The following is a 20,396-nucleotide window of genomic DNA, read 5'->3' as shown; positions in this document are numbered from 1 at the left end:
CTCTCCTCCAGTCTCTGTCTCTCTCTCCTCCAGTCTCTGTCTCTCTCTCCTCCAGTCTCTGTCTCTCTCCTCCAGTCTCTGTCTCTCTCTCCTCCAGTCTCTGTCTCTCTCTCTCTCCAGTCTCTGCCTCTCTCTCTCCTCCAGTCTCTGTCTCTCTCTCCTCCAGTCTCTGTCTCTCTCTCCCTCCAGTCTCTGTCTCTCTCTCTCCTCCAGTCTCTGTCTCTCTCTCCTCCAGTCTCTGTCTCTCTCTCCTCCAGTCTCTGTCTTTCTCTCCTCCAGTCTCTGTCTCTCTCTCCTCCAGTCTCTGTCTCTCTCCTCCAGTCTCTGTCTCTCTCTCCTCCAGTCTCTCTCTCTCTCCTCCAGTCTCTCTCTCTCCTCCAGTCTCTGTCTCTCTCTCCTCCAGTCTCTGTCTCTCTCTCCTCCAGTCTCTGTCTCTCTCTCTTCCAGTCTCTGTCTCTCTCCTCCAGTCTCTGTCTCTCTCCTCCAGTGTCTGTCTCTCTCTCTCTCCAGTCTGTCTCTCTCTCCTCCAGTCTGTCTCCTCCTTCTGATCGAGGCCCATGACAAAATGGCAGCTAACTCTCTCGATCTCTCTCTCTCTCTCTCTGTATTTCTGTCTCTCTCTCTCTCTCCAGTCTCTGATTGAGGCCCATGACAAGGTGGCAGCTAACTCTCTCTCTCTGTATTTCTGTCTCTCTCTCTCTCCAGTCTCTGATTGAGGCCCATGACAAGGTGGCAGCTAAATGTTATGAGATGCTGCCGTCGGAGGTGAACAGTAATGCCATGGCGACCAGCCGCTTGTGCTCCTGCGCCGTCGGATGATTGGCATTCAGAAGAAGGCTGGCGAACCACTGGTGAGTTAATGACTGAGTCCCAAATGGCACCCTATTCGCTTATATAGTGCACTACTTCTGACCAGGGACCAATAGCCGGGCTCCGGTCAATAGTGGTGCACTATGTAGGGAACAGGGTACCATTTAGGGCGTTGTCTCAGACATTACCAATCAATCTGCAAGATCTGGATGACTGTTCATAGTTTGTAGTTAGCAGGTTAGTTACATGGAATATTTAAATCCCTTATCTGATGCATTAACCACTCTCTCTGTCTCTCTCTGTCTCTCTCTGTCTCTCTCTGTCTCTCTCTGTCTCTCTCTGTCTCTCTCTGTCTCTCTCTGTCTCTCTCTGTCTCGCTCTGTCTCGCTCTGTCTCGCTCTGTCTCGCTCTGTCTCGTCTGTCTCTGTCTCTGTCTCTGTCTCTCTCTCTCTCTCTCTCTCTCTCTCTCTGTGTCTCTCTCTCCATTCTCTCATCCCCTCTGTCTTTCCCTCCTCTCTTCTCCTCCTCAGGGCGTGACGTTCAGGGTGGCACGCGGGGAGCTGGTGATAGCCAGGATCCTGCAGGCAGTATGATTGACCGGCAGGGCCTGCACGCGGGAGACGTCATCAGGGAGGTGAACGGGCGCGAGGTGGGCAGCGATCCCAAGGAGCTGTTGGAGCTGCTGAGGGACTGCCAGGGGGCATCACCCTCAAGATCCTGCCCAGCTACGCGACACTCCAGCACCCCCACAGGTGAGAACAGGGGTCCTATTTATTAGTGAACCGTAGCAGAATGTTTTGCAACAGAAAACAAAAATAACAGTTTGTTATTGACCAGATTTCAGGTAGGTCCCTCAGTTTCAGTTAGCTTCCATTCACATCCTAATGACTCCAACACGGGTGGCTAACCATCCTCCTCTTGGAGTGACATTGGGAATGTAGACTTTTTACACCAACACACCTGATTCACTTCATTGAGGTGATTAGTAGAGTCAGATGTGTTAAAGCAGGGCTGGAACAAGAAAATGTTGCCGTCTGGTTTTCTACAGTAAAAAATGATTAGAAATTTTTTATACTTTTACCTTTTGATACTTAAGTATATTTTAGCAATTACATTTACTTTTGATACATATTTAAAACCAAACACTTTGACTCAAGTAGTATTTTACTGGGTGACTTTTACTTGAGTCATTTTTCTCCATGAAGTTATCTTTGCCTTTTAACATCCCTCTGTTTTTGTACCTGTCAGGGTGGTTGAGGGGAGACAGTTGACCTGGTCCTAACCCAGAATGACAGGGCATGGGCCTGGAACTGTTACCCTGCCTGGGACACACTGGTCCTATTAATACACTTCATGGGATAACTGGGGCACGGAGGAGGAGGGAGGGAGGAGGGAGGGAGGGAGGGAGGGAGGGAAGAGGGAGGGAGGGAAGAGGAGGAGGGAGGGAGGGAAGAGGGAGGGAGGGAAGAGGGAGGGAGGGAGGAAGAGGAGGGAGGAGGAAGAGGGAGGAGGGGGGGAAGAGGGGGAGGGAGGAAGGAAGGAGGGAGGGGAAGGAAAGAAGTAGTAGGGAGGGAAGAGGAAGGAAGGAGGAGGAAGAGAAGAAGGAGGAGGGAAGAGAAGGAAGGAGGGAGGGAAGAGGAAGGAGGGGAGGGAGGAAGAGGAAGGAAGGAAGGAAGGAGGGAGGGAAGAGGAGGAGGAGGGGGGAAGAGGGGGAAGGAGGAGGGGAGGGAGGAGGGAAGAGGAAGGAAGGAGGGAGGAAGAGGAAGGAGGAGGGAAGGAAAGAAGTAAGGAGGGGAGGGAAGGAAAGAAGTAAGGAGGGAGGGAAGAGGAAGGAAGGAGGGAGGAAGAGAAGGAGGGAGGGAGGGAAGAGGAAGGAAGGAAGGAGGGAGGGAAGAGGAAGGAAGAAGGAAGGAGGAGGGAAGAGGAAGGAAGGAGGGAGGGAAGAGGAAGGAAGGAAGGAAGGAGGAGGGAAGAGGAAGGAGGAAGAGGAAGGAGGGAGGGAAGAGGAAGGAAGGAAGGAGGGAGGAAGAGGAGGGAGGGGGAGGAAGAGGAGGGAGGGGAGGGAAGAGGAAGGAGGAGGAAGAGGAAGGGAGGAAGAGGAAGGAAGGAAGGAAGGAAGGAGGGAGGGGGAAGAGGAAGGAAGGAAGGAAGGAGGGAGGGGAGGGAAGAGGAAGGGAGGGAGGAGGGAGGGAAGAGGAAGGAAGGAAGGAGGGAGGAAGAGGAAGGAGGGAGGGAGGGAAGAGGAAGGGAGAGGAATAGGAAGGAAGGAAGGAAGGAAGGAGGGAGGGAAGAGGGGAGGGATGAAGATCGAGGAGGAGGAGAGAGTGTATGAAAGAGAAGGACAGCTGATCTGGGGGCATGGGGAGGAGGAAAGGAAAGGACAGCTGATCTGGGGCATGGGGAGGAGGAAAGGAAAGGACAGCTGATCTGGGGCATGGGGAGGAGGAAAGGAAAGGACAGCTGATCTGGGGCATGGGGAGGAGAAAGGGAAAGGACAGTTGATCTGGGGCATGGGGAGGAGGAAAGGAAAGGACAGCTGATCTGGGGCATGGGGAGGAGTAGGGAACTGTATACATATACACACCAACCAGAGCACATTCTGCTGTGAGGCCTTATGTAGGACAGGGCTCTCCAACCCTGTTCCTGGAGAGATACAGTCCTGTAGGACAGGGCTCTCTAACCCTGTTCCTGGAGAGATACAGTCCTGTAGGACAGGGCTCTCTAACCCTGTTCCTGGAGAGATACAGTCCTGTAGGACAGGGCTCTCTAACCCTGTTCCTGGAGAGATACAGTCCTGTAGGACAGGGCTCTCTAACCCTGTTCCTGGAGAGATACAGTGCTGTAGGACAGGGCTCTCCAACCCTGTTCCTGGAGAGATGCAGTCCTGTAGGACAGGGCTCTCCAACCCTGTTCCTGGAGATATACAGTCCTGTAGGACAGGGCTCTTTAACCCTGTTCCTGGAGATATACAGTCCTGTAGGACAGGGCTCTTCAACCCTGTTCCTGGAGAGATACAGTCCTGTAGGACAGGGCTCTCCAACCCTGTTCCTGGAGAGATACAGTCCTGTAGGACGGAGCTCTCCAACCCTGTTCCTGGAGAGATGCAGTCCTGCAGGACGGGCTCTCCAACCCTGTTCCTGGAGAGATGCAGTCCTGTAGGACGGGGCTCTCCAACCCTGTTCCTGGAGAGATGCAGTCCTGTAGGACGGGGCTCTCCAACCCTGTTCCTGGAGAGATGCAGTGCTGTAGGACGGGGGCTCTCCCAACCTTGTTCCTGGAGAGATCAGTCCTGTAGGACGGGGCTCTCCAACCCTGTTCCTGGAGAGATACAGTCCTGTAGGACAGGGCTCTCCAACCCTGTTCCTGGAGAGATACAGTCCTTAGGACGGGGCTCTCCAACCCTGTTCCTGGAGAGATACAGTCCTGTAGATTGTTTCTCTCTGTAGATTCTCACAGTACAGACTGTAGAGTGTTGGGCTGTTGGTGATTTACAATCTGAAGAGGATGTCATTGTTGTTAAACACCCCTCCTATTTCCTTTTTCTACCTGAAGCCGTATCTATGGTAACACAGACCTTGTTTTCCAGGTGCATCTGAAAACCCACTTTAATTACAGCCCAGCCACAGACAACTTGATCCCCTGTAAGGAGGCTGGCCTGGCCTTCTCTAAAGGAGATGTATTGCACATTGTCAACAGAGAGGACCCTAACTGGTGGCAGGTAGGTACTGCTGACCCCAGAACAGCCCCTGGCTGTGTGTTATTCATCTGTAATCCACAGGTCCTCATGCCTTATTGATCAAATATATGGCTCTGCTACTACTTTCAGAGGAACGTTCTCTTAGACTCAGGGTTGAATGACTTTCCCACATCCACCCTTAGGATGGACAACAACTGGATGGATAGATGCAGTGTAAGCAATATGGTAATAGCTCCATGCTCCATCTTGTCTTCTGATTGGCTTGGTGGAACTTTTAATTAGGGATGCACGATATATCGGAATCGAACGATATTAGCTAAAAATGTTGAACATCGGCCTCAGGCCCGATGTCTAGTTTAACTGCCGATGTTAAAAACAGATGTCAAAGCTGACGATATGACGTAATGACGCCACGTAAAATGTGGCGCTACACGTGCATTCCTAACCTAGCCCACAATGTCTGCTGTGTGGCTCGAGGCAGTCATTTGAAAGAGTAAGAACATTTCAGCGAGACAACTCGAAGGCGAAATCCATTAACACCAAGATAATGGAATTCATTGCTCTTGACAATCAACCGTTCTCTGTCGTGGGTGATGTTGGCTTTCGCAACTGGTCGAGCACCGGCACACTAACGCCACCAAGTGCGCTATTGTTCAGATGTTGCCCTACCGGAGTTACACAGTATTAGCTTCACGGCATACTATGGAGCGCCCGTTTGGGTCTTGCGTGTCAAAAATGGGGTATCAGTCTACTCGGTGACACCCACAGAACACAACTGAAGAGTTTATGCAAATATTAGCGTTGTAGCTCTTATCGCGGGACTGTGACTGTGTGAAATCACCTCCACAGTCAGCCTATTGTGTGTGTTGACATTCATATTGCACTGTACAGTTTTACATAAGGATTGGAGATCAATGAAATGGGGTATCAGTCTACTCAATACCCAATATATTTTTTCCCAACGTCCTCCTCAGTTATCAGACTCCAAAACATCCACGTAATATAGGTTGACAATAAATGTGGCTCAATTCACAGTTGTTTCAGAGTCCTGCAATAAGAACTATAATGCTAATGTTCTCTGGGTGTCACTGAGTAGACTGATACCCCATGTCATTGATCCACAACCCATAGGTAAGGCTGTACAGTGAAATAAGTATGCCCCCAATGCAATTCTAAAGTATAATACATCCAGTGTGATTTCAACAGATTTTGTCAAATTAACAAATTGTCTTTTGTTGATTTTATATAACATTCCAACCTCGTTTAGCATGATCTATTAAACTATGCCATATTTATACTATTTGTATTCATTTGCATCACTGTCAATGGCATACCTTTATTTTGAAGCCTAACCGCAAAGTCCACTATTTTGGCTAATCCTTATTGTGGCTATCTTCACATAGGTGTGTCCGACCAACATTAATCAAATAAGAACTGTCTTATAAATGAGGGTTCTTTTAGATGACACCTAGCTATAACTATAGCTACTGAAACAGATGATGTCGTTTTGCTATGTTTTTGGGGAGAACATTGTTTGCATCTATGAGCTAGCTAGCTTTTTTTATGACCAGCACTGTAGGTACACGAGACAACTTTATCAGCATCATAGCATACGTATCGATGAATCGTTGTGACATGAAATACGAGTGCTAGTGTAATAACTACGTAAAGAAATGTATGAACGCGTTAAATTATTATGTGACGTGCAGTCACTGATTGGTCAACAAGCTTATTTGACGTGTAACTTTTTTGACACGCAAAGACCCAAACGCATTCCATGGAAATCCTGGTTGAGAATGAAACGTCTGAACAAATGAACAACCAAACAGCACAGCAAGTAAGTGAAATAAATATGTTTTGATGATGTTTTACTGGTAATGGGGACATGTGTAAATGCCAACATAGTAACTTTGTGGTGTGTGTAACCTTTATTTAACTGGGGAAGTCAGTTAAGAACTAATTCTTATTTACAATGACGGCCTACCCCGGCCAAACCCGGACAAAGCTGGGACAATTGTGCGCCGCCCTATGGGACTCCCAATCATGGCCGAATGTGATACAGCCTGGATTCAAACCAGGGACTGTAGTGACGCCTCTTGCACTGAGATGCAGTACCTTAGACCGCTGCGTCCATGTGTGTGTGTTAACTATTTAACTGTACTAGAATGCTTAAAAGGCCTTTTTTTCTGAGGGGATATCGGGGTATTCTTTTTTTTTGGCAAGGAAGATATCGGTATCGGAATCATATTGCTTCCAACTGTCCTAACCCGGCCCTGAGTGCCCCTAATGGGATAGGGACTAGTATTCCATTTGTGACTTTTAATTTACAAAAAATGAACTGATCCTTAAGATTAGAGCAAGAGAAGCAGGAAGTAGCACGTCTCTGACCTCACATCCTGTCCCTCAGGCAGTCAACATTGTGGGAGGAGCCACAGGACTGATCCCCAGTCAGTTCTTAGAGGAAAAGAGGAAGGCCTTTGTGAGGAGAGAGAATGGAATGGATCAGGTACATTTCTGACTATGTAAAGTGACTTTGGGTGTTTGAAAAGTGCTTAAAATGTCATTATTATTAGGTAGTTAGACTTTTTACACCTGCCTATATAACTCAGTTGAACCAGGCAGTATTCTAAGGTGAAATGGAATTGTAACACACATCTCTATACTCAACAAAGTACTGACATCTACCCCAAAGTCGTATCTTCTTCCCACCTGTTTGTGTCCTCGGCTGTGTCCCAAATGGATCCCTTTACCCTATATAATGAAAGTAGTGTACTATATACACACAGCCTCTATACATGACAGTTTATTTCTCAAATGATCACATTTGGCAGCAAACTGCCATGAAAGTATAGGCTGAATCCACACTCTAATGAATAACTTCCCCTCTACTTGTGTCCACAACTCAGACGTACTTAGGAAATATGTTTACTCTGGTGCCCTCTTGTGGTTCAGTGAACTTTTAATGTGTTTTGTTCCTCCCAGGTGTTCTCTGTGGAACACTAACAGGAAAGAAGAAGAAGAAGAAGATGATGTACCTGATGTCCAAGAATGCAGGTGAGTTCAGCACCATTAGACCTCTCTGATCCTGCTCTAAAGGGCTTCAGTTCACCATGTGGGTGTTGTTATAGTGATAACAGTAGCTCCAGCCATTAGACCTCTCTGATCCTGCTCTAAAGGGCTTCAGTTCACCATGTGGGTGTTGTTATAGTGATAACAGTAGCTCCAGCCATTAGACCTCTCTGATCCTGCTCTAAAGGGCTTCAGTTCACCATGTGGGTGTTGTTATAGTGATAACAGTAGCTCCAGCCATTAGACCTCTCTGATCCTGCTCTAAAGGGCTTCAGTTCACCATGTGGGTGTTGTTATAGTGATAACAGTAGCTCCAGCCATTAGACCTCTCTGATCCTGCTCTAAAGGGCTTCAGTTCACCATGTGGGTGTTGTTATAGTGATAACAGTAGCTCCAGCCATTAGACCTCTCTGATCCTGCTCTAAAGGGCTTCAGTTCACCATGTGGGTGTTGTTATAGTGATAACAGTAGCTCCAGCCGTTAGACCTCTCTGATCCTGCTCTAAAGGGCTTCAGTTCACCATGTGGGTGTTGTTATAGTGATAACAGTAGCTCCAGCCATTAGACCTCTCTGATCCTGCTCTAAAGGGCTTCAGTTCACCATGTGGGTGTTGTTATAGTGATAACAGTAGCTCCAGCCATTAGACCTCTCGATCCTGCTCTAAAGGGCTTCCAGTTCACCATGTGGGTGTTGTTATAGTGATAACAGTAGCTCCAGCCATTAGACCTCTCTGATCCTGCTCTAAAGGGCTTCAGTTCACCATGTGGGTGTTGTTATAGTGATAACAGTAGCTCCAGCCATTAGACCTCTCTGATCCTGCTCTAAAGGGCTTCAGTTCACCATGTGGGTGTTGTTATAGTGATAACAGTAGCTCCAGCCATTAGACCTCTCTGATCCTGCTCTAAAGGGCTTCAGTTCACCATGTGGGTGTTGTTATAGTGATAACAGTAGCTCCAGCCATTAGACCTCTCTGATCCTGCTCTAAAGGGCTTCAGTTCACCATGTGGGTGTTGTTATAGTGATAACAGTAGCTCCAGCCGTTAGACCTCTCTGATCCTGCTCTAAAGGGCTTCAGTTCACCATGTGGGTGTTGTTATAGTGATAACAGTAGCTCCAGCCGTTAGACCTCTCTGATCCTGCTCTAAAGGGCTTCAGTTCACCATGTGGGTGTTGTTATAGTGATAACAGTAGCTCCAGCCATTAGACCTCTCTGATCCTGCTCTAAAGGGCTTCAGTTCACCATGTGGGTGTTGTTATAGTGATAACAGTAGCTCCAGCCATTAGACCTCTCTGATCCTGCTCTAAAGGGCTTCAGTTCACCATGTGGGTGTTGTTATAGTGATAACAGTAGCTCCAGCCATTAGACCTCTCTGATCCTGCTCTAAAGGGCTTCAGTTCACCATGTGGGTGTTGTTATAGTGATAACAGTAGCTCCAGCCATTAGACCTCTCTGATCCTGCTCTAAAGGGCTTCAGTTCACCATGTGGGTGTTGTTATAGTGATAACAGTAGCTCCAGCCATTAGACCTCTCTGATCCTGCTCTAAAGGGCTTCAGTTCACCATGTGGGTGTTGTTATAGTGATAACAGTAGCTCCAGCCATTAGACCTCTCTGATCCTGCTCTAAAGGGCTTCAGTTCACCATGTGGGTGTTGTTATAGTGATAACAGTAGCTCCAGCCATTAGACCTCTCTGATCCTGCTCTAAAGGGCTTCAGTTCACCATGTGGGTGTTGTTATAGTGATAACAGTAGCTCCAGCCATTAGACCTCTCTGATCCTGCTCTAAAGGGCTTCAGTTCACCATGTGGGTGTTGTTATAGTGATAACAGTAGCTCCAGCCATTAGACCTCTCTGATCCTGCTCTAAAGGGCTTCAGTTCACCATGTGGGTGTTGTTATAGTGATAACAGTAGCTCCAGCCATTAGACCTCTCTGATCCTGCTCTAAAGGGCTTCAGTTCACCATGTGGGTGTTGTTATAGTGATAACAGTAGCTCCAGCCATTAGACCTCTCTGATCCTGCTCTAAAGGGCTTCAGTTCACCATGTGGGTGTTGTTATAGTGATAACAGTAGCTCCAGCCATTAGACCTCTCTGATCCTGCTCTAAAGGGCTTCAGTTCACCATGTGGGTGTTGTTATAGTGATAACAGTAGCTCCAGCCATTAGACCTCTCTGATCCTGCTCTAAAGGGCTTCAGTTCACCATGTGGGTGTTGTTATAGTGATAACAGTAGCTCCAGCCATTAGACCTCTCTGATCCTGCTCTAAAGGGCTTCAGTTCACCATGTGGGTGTTGTTATAGTGATAACAGTAGCTCCAGCCATTAGACCTCTCTGATCCTGCTCTAAAGGGCTTCAGTTCACCATGTGGGTGTTGTTATAGTGATAACAGTAGCTCCAGCCATTAGACCTCTCTGATCCTGCTCTAAAGGGCTTCAGTTCACCATGTGGGTGTTGTTATAGTGATAACAGTAGCTCCAGCCATTAGACCTCTCTGATCCTGCTCTAAAGGGCTTCAGTTCACCATGTGGGTGTTGTTATAGTGATAACAGTAGCTCCAGCCATTAGACCTCTCTGATCCTGCTCTAAAGGGCTTCAGTTCACCATGTGGGTGTTGTTATAGTGATAACAGTAGCTCCAGCCATTAGACCTCTCTGATCCTGCTCTAAAGGGCTTCAGTTCACCATGTGGGTGTTGTTATAGTGATAACAGTAGCTCCAGCCATTAGACCTCTCTGATCCTGCTCTAAAGGGCTTCAGTTCACCATGTGGGTGTTGTTATAGTGATAACAGTAGCTCCAGCCATTAGACCTCTCTGATCCTGCTCTAAAGGGCTTCAGTTCACCATGTGGGTGTTGTTATAGTGATAACAGTAGCTCCAGCCATTAGACCTCTCTGATCCTGCTCTAAAGGGCTTCAGTTCACCATGTGGGTGTTGTTATAGTGATAACAGTAGCTCCAGCCATTAGACCTCTCTGATCCTGCTCTAAAGGGCTTCAGTTCACCATGTGGGTGTTGTTATAGTGATAACAGTAGCTCCAGCCATTAGACCTCTCTGATCCTGCTCTAAAGGGCTTCAGTTCACCATGTGGGTGTTGTTATAGTGATAACAGTAGCTCCAGCCATTAGACCTCTCTGATCCTGCTCTAAAGGGCTTCAGTTCACCATGTGGGTGTTGTTATAGTGATAACAGTAGCTCCAGCCATTAGACCTCTCTGATCCTGCTCTAAAGGGCTTCAGTTCACCATGTGGGTGTTGTTATAGTGATAACAGTAGCTCCAGCCATTAGACCTCTCTGATCCTGCTCTAAAGGGCTTCAGTTCACCATGTGGGTGTTGTTATAGTGATAACAGTAGCTCCAGCCATTAGACCTCTCTGATCCTGCTCTAAAGGGCTTCAGTTCACCATGTGGGTGTTGTTATAGTGATAACAGTAGCTCCAGCCATTAGACCTCTCTGATCCTGCTCTAAAGGGCTTCCAGTTCACCATGTGGGTGTTGTTATAGTGATAACAGTAGCTCCAGCCATTAGACCTCTCTGATCCTGCTCTAAAGGGCTTCAGTTCACCATGTGGGTGTTGTTATAGTGATAACAGTAGCTCCAGCCATTAGACCTCTCTGATCCTGCTCTAAAGGGCTTCAGTTCACCATGTGGGTGTTGTTATAGTGATAACAGTAGCTCCAGCCATTAGACCTCTCTGATCCTGCTCTAAAGGGCTTCAGTTCACCATGTGGGTGTTGTTATAGTGATAACAGTAGCTCCAGCCATTAGACCTCTCTGATCCTGCTCTAAAGGGCTTCAGTTCACCATGTGGGTGTTGTTATAGTGATAACAGTAGCTCCAGCCATTAGACCTCTCTGATCCTGCTCTAAAGGGCTTCAGTTCACCATGTGGGTGTTGTTATAGTGATAACAGTAGCTCCAGCCGTTAGACCTCTCTGATCCTGCTCTAAAGGGCTTCAGTTCACCATGTGGGTGTTGTTATAGTGATAACAGTAGCTCCAGCCGTTAGACCTCTCTGATCCTGCTCTAAAGGGCTTCAGTTCACCATGTGGGTGTTGTTATAGTGATAACAGTAGCTCCAGCCATTAGACCTCTCTGATCCTGCTCTAAAGGGCTTCAGTTCACCATGTGGGTGTTGTTATAGTGATAACAGTAGCTCCAGCCATTAGACCTCTCTGATCCTGCTCTAAAGGGCTTCAGTTCACCATGTGGGTGTTGTTATAGTGATAACAGTAGCTCCAGCCATTAGACCTCTCTGATCCTGCTCTAAAGGGCTTCAGTTCACCATGTGGGTGTTGTTATAGTGATAACAGTAGCTCCAGCCATTAGACCTCTCTGATCCTGCTCTAAAGGGCTTCAGTTCACCATGTGGGTGTTGTTATAGTGATAACAGTAGCTCCAGCCATTAGACCTCTCTGATCCTGCTCTAAAGGGCTTCAGTTCACCATGTGGGTGTTGTTATAGTGATAACAGTAGCTCCAGCCATTAGACCTCTCTGATCCTGCTCTAAAGGGCTTCAGTTCACCATGTGGGTGTTGTTATAGTGATAACAGTAGCTCCAGCCATTAGACCTCTCTGATCCTGCTCTAAAGGGCTTCAGTTCACCATGTGGGTGTTGTTATAGTGATAACAGTAGCTCCAGCCATTAGACCTCTCTGATCCTGCTCTAAAGGGCTTCAGTTCACCATGTGGGTGTTGTTATAGTGATAACAGTAGCTCCAGCCATTAGACCTCTCTGATCCTGCTCTAAAGGGCTTCAGTTCACCATGTGGGTGTTGTTATAGTGATAACAGTAGCTCCAGCCATTAGACCTCTCTGATCCTGCTCTAAAGGGCTTCAGTTCACCATGTGGGTGTTGTTATAGTGATAACAGTAGCTCCAGCCATTAGACCTCTCTGATCCTGCTCTAAAGGGCTTCAGTTCACCATGTGGGTGTTGTTATAGTGATAACAGTAGCTCCAGCCATTAGACCTCTCTGATCCTGCCTCTAAAGGGCTTCAGTTCACCATGTGGGTGTTGTTATAGTGATAACAGTAGCTCCAGCCATTAGACCTCTCTGATCCTGCTCTAAAGGGCTTCAGTTCACCATGTGGGTGTTGTTATAGTGATAACAGTAGCTCCAGCCATTAGACCTCTCTGATCCTGCTCTAAAGGGCTTCAGTTCACCATGTGGGTGTTGTTATAGTGATAACAGTAGCTCCAGCCGTTAGACCTCTCTGATCCTGCTCTAAAGGGCTTCAGTTCACCATGTGGGTGTTGTTATAGTGATAACAGTAGCTCCAGCCATTAGACCTCTCTGATCCTGCTCTAAAGGGCTTCAGTTCACCATGTGGGTGTTGTTATAGTGATAACAGTAGCTCCAGCCATTAGACCTCTCTGATCCTGCTCTAAAGGGCTTCAGTTCACCATGTGGGTGTTGTTATAGTGATAACAGTAGCTCCAGCCATTAGACCTCTCTGATCCTGCTCTAAAGGGCTTCAGTTCACCATGTGGGTGTTGTTATAGTGATAACAGTAGCTCCAGCCATTAGACCTCTCTGATCCTGCTCTAAAGGGCTTCAGTTCACCATGTGGGTGTTGTTATAGTGATAACAGTAGCTCCAGCCATTAGACCTCTCTGATCCTGCTCTAAAGGGCTTCAGTTCACCATGTGGGTGTTGTTATAGTGATAACAGTAGCTCCAGCCATTAGACCTCTCTGATCCTGCTCTAAAGGGCTTCAGTTCACCATGTGGGTGTTGTTATAGTGATAACAGTAGCTCCAGCCATTAGACCTCTCTGATCCTGCTCTAAAGGGCTTCAGTTCACCATGTGGGTGTTGTTATAGTGATAACAGTAGCTCCAGCCATTAGACCTCTCTGATCCTGCTCTAAAGGGCTTCAGTTCACCATGTGGGTGTTGTTATAGTGATAACAGTAGCTCCAGCCATTAGACCTCTCTGATCCTGCTCTAAAGGGCTTCAGTTCACCATGGGTGTTGTTATAGTGATAACAGTAGCTCCAGCCATTAGACCTCTCTGATCCTGCTCTAAAGGGCTTCAGTTCACCATGTGGGTGTTGTTATAGTGATAACAGTAGCTCCAGCCATTAGACCTCTCTGATCCTGCTCTAAAGGGCTTCAGTTCACCATGTGGGTGTTGTTATAGTGATAACAGTAGCTCCAGCCATTAGACCTCTCTGATCCTGCTCTAAAGGGCTTCAGTTCACCATGTGGGTGTTGTTATAGTGATAACAGTAGCTCCAGCCATTAGACCTCTCTGATCCTGCTCTAAAGGGCTTCAGTTCACCATGTGGGTGTTGTTATAGTGATAACAGTAGCTCCAGCCATTAGACCTCTCTGATCCTGCTCTAAAGGGCTTCAGTTCACCATGTGGGTGTTGTTATAGTGATAACAGTAGCTCCAGCCATTAGACCTCTCTGATCCTGCTCTAAAGGGCTTCAGTTCACCATGTGGGTGTTGTTATAGTGATAACAGTAGCTCCAGCCATTAGACCTCTCTGATCCTGCTCTAAAGGGCTTCCAGTTCACCATGTGGGTGTTGTTATAGTGATAACAGTAGCTCCAGCCATTAGACCTCTCTCTGATCCTGCTCTAAAGGGCTTCAGTTCACCATGTGGGTGTTGTTATAGTGATAACAGTAGCTCCAGCCATTAGACCTCTCTGATCCTGCTCTAAAGGGCTTCAGTTCACCATGTGGGTGTTGTTATAGTGATAACAGTAGCTCCAGCCATTAGACCTCTCTGATCCTGCTCTAAAGGGCTTCCAGTTCACCATGTGGGTGTTGTTATAGTGATAACAGTAGCTCCAGCCATTAGACCTCTCTGATCCTGCTCTAAAGGGCTTCAGTTCACCATGTGGGTGTTGTTATAGTGATAACAGTAGCTCCAGCCATTAGGACCTCTCTGATCCTGCTCTAAAGGGCTTCAGTTCACCATGTGGGTGTTGTTATAGTGATAACAGTAGCTCCAGCCATTAGACCTCTCTGATCCTGCTCTAAAGGGCTTCAGTTCACCATGTGGGTGTTGTTATAGTGATAACAGTAGCTCCAGCCATTAGACCTCTCTGATCCTGCTCTAAAGGGCTTCAGTTCACCATGTGGGTGTTGTTATAGTGATAACAGTAGCTCCAGCCATTAGACCTCTCTGATCCTGCTCTAAAGGGCTTCAGTTCACCATGTGGGTGTTGTTATAGTGATAACAGTAGCTCCAGCCGTTAGACCTCTCTGATCCTGCTCTAAAGGGGCTTCAGTTCACCATGTGGGTGTTGTTATAGTGATAACAGTAGCTCCAGCCATTAGACCTCTCTGATCCTGCTCTAAAGGGCTTGAGTTCACCATGTGGGTGTTGTTATAGTGATAACAGTAGCTCCAGCCATTAGACCTCTCTGATCCTGCTCTAAAGGGCTTCAGTTCACCATGTGGGTGTTGTTATAGTGATAACAGTAGCTCCAGCCATTAGACCTCTCTGATCCTGCTCTAAAGGGCTTCAGTTCACCATGTGGGTGTTGTTATAGTGATAACAGTAGCTCCAGCCATCTGACCTCTCTGATCCTGCTCTAAAGGGCTTCAGTTCACCATGGTGGGTGTTGTTATAGTGATAACAGTAGCTCCAGCCATTAGACCTCTTTCCTGATCCTGCTCTAAAGGGCTTCAGTTCACCATGTGGGTGTTGTTATAGTGATAACAGTAGCTCCAGCCATTAGACCTCTCTGATCCTGCTCTACAAAGGGCTTCCAGTTCACCATGTGGGTGTTGTTATAGCGATAACAGTAGCTCCAGCCATTAGACCTCTCTGATCCTGCTCTAAAGGGCTTCAGTTCACCATGTGGGTGTTGTTATAGTGATAACAGTAGCTCCAGCCATTAGACCTCTCTGATCCTGCTCTAAAGGGCTTCAGTTCACCATGTGGGTGTTGTTATAGTGACAGTAGCTCCAGCCATTAGACCCTCTGATCCTGCTCTAAAGGGCTTCAGTTCACCATGTGGGTGTTGTTATAGTGATAACAGTAGCTCCAGCCATTAGACCTCTCTGATCCTGCTCTAAAGGGCTTCAGTTCACCATGTGGGTGTTGTTATAGTGATAACAGTAGCTCCAGCCATTAGACCTCTCTGATCCTGCTCTAAAGGGCTTCAGTTCACCATGTGGGTGTTGTTATAGTGATAACAGTAGCTCCAGCCATTAGACCTCTCTGATCCTGCTCTAAAGGGCTTCAGTTCACCATGTGGGTGTTGTTATAGTGATAACAGTAGCTCCAGCCATTAGACCTCTCTGATCCTGCTCTAAAGGGCTTCAGTTCACCATGTGGGTGTTGTTATAGTGATAACAGTAGCTCCAGCCGTTAGACCTCTCTGATCCTGCTCTAAAGGGCTTCAGTTCACCATGTGGGTGTTGTTATAGTGATAACAGTAGCTCCAGCCATTAGACCTCTCTGATCCTGCTCTAAAGGGCTTCAGTTCACCATGTGGGTGTTGTTATAGTGATAACAGTAGCTCCAGCCATTAGACCTCTCTGATCCTGCTCTAAAGGGCTTCAGTTCACCATGTGGGTGTTGTTATAGTGAACAGTTGCTCCAGCCATTAGACCTCTCTGATCCTGCTCTAAAGGGCTTCAGTTCACCATGTGGGTGTTGTTATAGTGATAACAGTAGCTCCAGCCATTAGACCTCTCTGATCCTGCTCTAAAGGGCTTCAGTTCACCATGTGGGTGTTGTTATAGTGATAACAGTAGCTCCAGCCATTAGACCTCTCTGATCCTGCTCTAAAGGGCTTCAGTTCACCATGTGGGTGTTTATAGTGATAACAGTAGCTCCAGCCATTAGACCTCTCTGATCCTGCTCTAAAGGGCTTCAGTTCACCATGTGGGTGTTGTTATAGTGATAACAGTAGCTCCAGCCGTTAGACCTCTGATCCTGCTCTAAAGGGCTTCAGTTCACCATGTGGGTGTTGTTATAGTGATAACAGTAGCTCCAGCCATTAGACCTCTCTGATCCTGCTCTAAAGGGCTTCCAGTTCACCATGTGGGTGTTAGTAGTGATAACAGTAGCTCCAGCCATTAGAGCCTCTCTGATCCTGCTCTAAAGGGCTTCAGTTCACCACATGTGGGTGTTGTTATAGTGATAACAGTAGCTCCAGCCATTAGACCTCTCTCTCTGATCCTGCTCTAAAGGGCTTCAGTTCACCATGTGGGTGTTGTTATAGTGATAACAGTAGCTCCAGCCATTAGACCTCTCTGATCCTGCTCTAAAGGGCTTCAGTTCACCATGTGTGGGTGTTGTTATAGTGATAACAGTAGCTCCAGCCATTAGACCTCCTCTGATCCTGCTCTAAAGGGCTTCAGTTCACCATGTGGGTGTTGTTATAGTGATAACAGTAGCTCCAGCCATTAGACCTCTCTGATCCCTGCTCTAAAGGGCTTCAGTTCACCATGTGGGTGTTGTTATAGTGATAACAGTAGCTCCAGCCATTAGACCTCTCTGATCCTGCCAAAGGGGCTTCAGTTCACCATGTGGTGTTGTTATAGTGATAACAGTAGCTCCAGCCATTAGACCTCTCTGATCCTGCTCTAAAGGGCTTCAGTTCACCATGTGGGTGTTGTTATAGTGATAACAGTAGCTCCAGCCATTAGACCTCTCTGATCCTGCTCTAAAGGGCTTCAGTTCACCATGTGGGTGTTGTTATAGTGATAACAGTAAGCTCCAGCCATTAGACCTCTCTGATCCTGCTCTAAAGGGCTTCAGTTCACCATGTGGGTGTTGTTATAGTGATAACAGTAGCTCCAGCCATTGACCTCTCTGATCCTGCCTTCTAAAGGGCTTCAGTTCACCATGTGGGTGTTGTTATATTGATAACAGTAGCTCCAGCCGTTAGTACCTCTCTGATCCTGCTCTAAAGGGCTTCAGTTCACCATGTGTGGGTGTTGTTATAGTGATAACAAGTAGCTCCAGCCATTAGACCTCTCTGATCCTGCTCTAAAGGGCTTCAGTTCACCATGTGGGTGTTGTTATAGTGATAACAGTGCAGCTCCAGCCATTAGACCTCTCTGATCCTGCTCTAAAGGGCTGTTCACCATGTGTGGTGTTGTTATAGTGATAACAGTAGCTCCAGCCATTAGACCTCTCTGATCCTGCTCTAAAGGGCTTCAGTTCACCATGTGGGTGTTGTTATAGTGATAACAGTAGCTCCAGCCAGTTAGGACCTCTCTGTTATCCTGCTCTAAAGGGCTTCCAGTTCACCATGTGGGTGTTTGTTATAGTGATAACAGTAGCTCCAGCCATTAGGACCTCTCTGATCCTGCTCTAAAGGGCTTCAGTTCACCATGTGGGTGTTGTTATAGTGATAACAGTAGCTCCAGCCTTAGACCTCTCTGATCCTGCTCTTAAAGGGCTTCCAGTTCACCATGTGGGTGTTGTTATAGTGTTAACAGTAGCTCCAGCCATTAGACCTCTCTGATCCTGCTCTCAAAGGGCTTCCAGTTCACCATGTGGGTGTTGTTATAGTGATAACAGTAGCTCCCAGCCATTAGACCTCTCTGATCCTGCTCTAAAGGGCTTCAGTTCACCATGTGGGTGTTGTTATAGTGATAACAGTAGCTCCAGCCGTTAGACCTCTCTGATCCTGCTCTAAAGGGCTTCAGTTCACCATGTGGGTAGTTGTTATAGTGATAACAGTAGCTCCAGCCATTAGACCTCTCTGATCCTGCTCTAAAGGGCTTCAGTTCACCATGTGGGTGTTGTTATCAGTAACATGTTGTTGTCCAGAGCCATCTCCTAATGCATATCAAAGCAAAAACAGCTGGATTATACACTCTATCTCTCGTTATTGGCAGCCATTCATTTAATATTTCAGTGATATAAAAGTGTACTACAGTATAGCCTAACAAATACGTATGTGTGGAGTAGGTTCTTACTCCATCTATTGTGGGCTCTACACTGAGCGTGTACTAAAACATTAGGAACACCTGCTCTTTCCATGACAGACTGACCAGGTGTCACTTGTTAAATCCATTTTAATCAGTGTTGATGAAGGGGAAGCAACTCAATAGTAGGAAGGTGTTCTTAATGTTTTGTACACCCAGTGTATATATCTGTAGTATAGATCAGAGTATTATACTGAAGAAAAATATAAACACAACATGTTAAGTGTTGGTCCCATGTTTCATGAGCTGAAAGAAAAGATCTCAAATGTTTCCATCACGCACAAAAGCTTATTTCTCTCAAATGTTATACCTCCCTTGCCAAGATAATCCCATCCACCTGACAGTTGTGGCATATCAAGAAGCTGATTAAACAGCATGATCATTACAGGTACCTTGTGCTGGGGACAAAAGACCACTCCTAAAATATGCCGGTTTCCAACACAACACAATGCCACAGATGTCTCCAGTTTTTGAGGAGTGTGCATTTGGCATGCTGACTGCAGGACTGTCCACCAGAGAATTGAATGTACATTTTTTCTACCATCACGCGCCTTCAATGTCGTTTTAGAGACAACTTGTCCGTACGTTGAACTGGCCTAACAAACGCCGGACCACGCGACACCACGCCATCCTAAGACCTCCACATCCGGCTTCTTTACCTGCAGGATCGTCTGAGACCAGCTACCAGGACAGCTGATGAAACTGAGGATTATTTCTGTCAGTCAGCATAAAGCCCTTTTTGTGGGGAAAACTCATTCCTGATTGGCTGGGCCTGGCTCCCCAGTTTGTGCGGTAGACCTATGCCGAACCGCTGGCCTATGCCCCTGCACAGTCATGTGAAATCTATAAATTAGGGTTTAATGAATTTATTTCAATTCGACATATTTCCTTTTAACTAACTCAGTAAAATCGTTGAAAATTTATTTGTATGTTGTGTTTTTTTATATTTTGTTCAGTAGTTATGTGTTAGTATTGTTACTGAGCAAACTAAGCTGATGGTGGTAGTGTGTCTGTTGTCGTGACGACTCAGAGTTTTGACCGCCACGAGCTGCAGATCTCGAAGAGGTGGCCAAGATGCCTCCGTTCCAGAGGAAGACCCTGGTTCTGATTGGTGCTCGGAGTGGGCTATTTGCTTGAAGAACAGACTGATCATCATCAACCCCTGCTCTATGGAACCACCGTCCCTGAGTCCCAGTCCACCCCCCCGTGTGTGTGTATATCAAACCCCCTGCTCTATGGAACCACCGTCCCGGTCCCAGTCCACCCCCGTGTGTGTGTATATCAACCCCCTGCTCTATGGAACCACCGTCCCCGTGAGTCCCAGTCCACCCCCGTGTGTTGTATATCAACCCCTGCTCTATGGAACCACCGTCCCTGTGAGTCCCAGTCCACCCCCGGTGTGTGTATATCCAACCCCCCTGCTCCCTATGGAACCACCGTCCCTGTGAGTCCCAGTCCACCCCCCGTGTGTGTATATCAACCCCTGCTCTATGGAACCACCGTCCCCTGTGAGTCCCAGTCCACCCCCCGTGTGTGTGTATATCAACCCCTGCTCTAACCACCTCCCTGTGAGTCCCAGTCCACCCCCCCGTGTGTGTGTATACCCCCCTGCTCTATGAACCACCGTCCCCTGTGAGTCCCAGTCCACCCCCCGTGTGTGTTATATCAACCCCTGCTCCATGAACCACCGTCCCCTGTGTCAATGCACCGTGTGTGTGTATATCAACCCTGCTCTGTAAACCACCGTCCCCTGTGAGTCCCAGTCCACCCCCGTGTGTGTGTATATCAACCCCTGCTCTATGAACCACCTCCCTGTGAGTCCCCAGTCCACCCCGTGTGTGTGTATATCAACCCCTGCTCTATGAACCACCGTCCCCCTGTGAGTCCCATCCACCCCGTGTGTGTTATATCACCC

General features: G+C 47.4%; 1 pseudogene; it reads left to right on the top strand.

Moving 5' to 3' along the window:
- Positions 1-628: 628 nt before the first annotated feature.
- On the top strand, positions 629-19,503 carry LOC123738352 (protein PALS2-like; annotated as a pseudogene).
- Positions 19,504-20,396: the final 893 nt, after the last annotated feature.

This window comes from Salmo salar, unplaced genomic scaffold (genome assembly GCF_905237065.1).
Source record: "Salmo salar unplaced genomic scaffold, Ssal_v3.1, whole genome shotgun sequence".
NCBI classification, from domain to species: domain Eukaryota; kingdom Metazoa; phylum Chordata; class Actinopteri; order Salmoniformes; family Salmonidae; genus Salmo; species Salmo salar.
The sequence above is the reverse complement of the archived record's forward strand: the minus strand, read 5'-3'. Positions and strand labels throughout refer to the sequence as shown.